Source organism: Camelus ferus, chromosome 23 (assembly GCF_009834535.1).
Source record: "Camelus ferus isolate YT-003-E chromosome 23, BCGSAC_Cfer_1.0, whole genome shotgun sequence".
Taxonomy (NCBI): Eukaryota; Metazoa; Chordata; class Mammalia; order Artiodactyla; family Camelidae; genus Camelus; species Camelus ferus.
Genome location: NC_045718.1, coordinates 30,476,489 through 30,477,482, shown reverse-complemented (window position 1 = coordinate 30,477,482; position 994 = coordinate 30,476,489).

Sequence of the window (994 nt, the reverse complement as noted above, 5' to 3'; positions counted from 1 at the left end):
CCGCCCCCCTCGCCTCGCCCCCCGCCAGCGGAGCTTCCCCAGGACTCCCATTGGCCTCTCGGCCTTTTGAATCATGCCCGGCGCTGTCGATTGGTCGCGTGCCGTGGCGCGTCCGCCCTGCCCCGCCCCACCGCGCGTCCCGGCCAGTGATGGGGGTAGAGGACCCGAGATGGTCCGCACCTGGTGCGGCCCAAAGGCCGTGTTAGTCCCGGTCTTATCTCAGCTGCCCAGACGCTCTTGCAGCCGCGGACCGTGCGCGATCCCCGCCCTTTCCCTCCCGGTACACGCCAGTTACCTGGCGATGCACAGCAGGGAAATTGGTGTGCGAGGTGGCTTGGCGAAAGAGATAATAAAAAGCTATAGAAAATAAATTCTTATAGTGATAACTGAAAATCAACTGACCGAGGCCGAAAATACTTATTGCTAAAACACTATTAGTGCTCTCTTTACCGTATTGAAGAAAAAAAAAAAATACAAGCCTCCAGAAACCACTGGGCCAAGCAGTGGCTCCAAAGGCCATCTGGGGTTCCTTTGTCTTGGCGATGGCTGCACCTCGGTAGAAACTGTCCTGGACCTCAGGTTGAGGGCAGCGGGACTAGTGGGGGCGGTGGTTGGTAAAGAATGCCCAGTGGTTCCCTGCAACTCGCAGCGTTCCTAGGCCTCCTGCTGTGAGGAGGCAGATTAACACCAAGAGGAGGTCCTACCGAAATAAGATAGAAAATATTCAATAAGGTGCAGCGTGGAACAGAAAATTCTGTGCCTTACACACTGTGATACCACTGGACCTGCATCCCACAGTAGAGGTTTTTATGGCCTCCAAAATGCTGAATCATTACATTGTTAACACAGAATCTGTTATGGATTCTAAACCTTTTTTTTTTTCTCTCCAAGTTATCATTATTGGTTACTTGGTTTCCTTCCTTTGAGGTCAAGAGTTTAGCAGTCCATTGAGGTTCCCCATTTGGCAGTGTGGCTTTAATCAAAGTATTTCTTA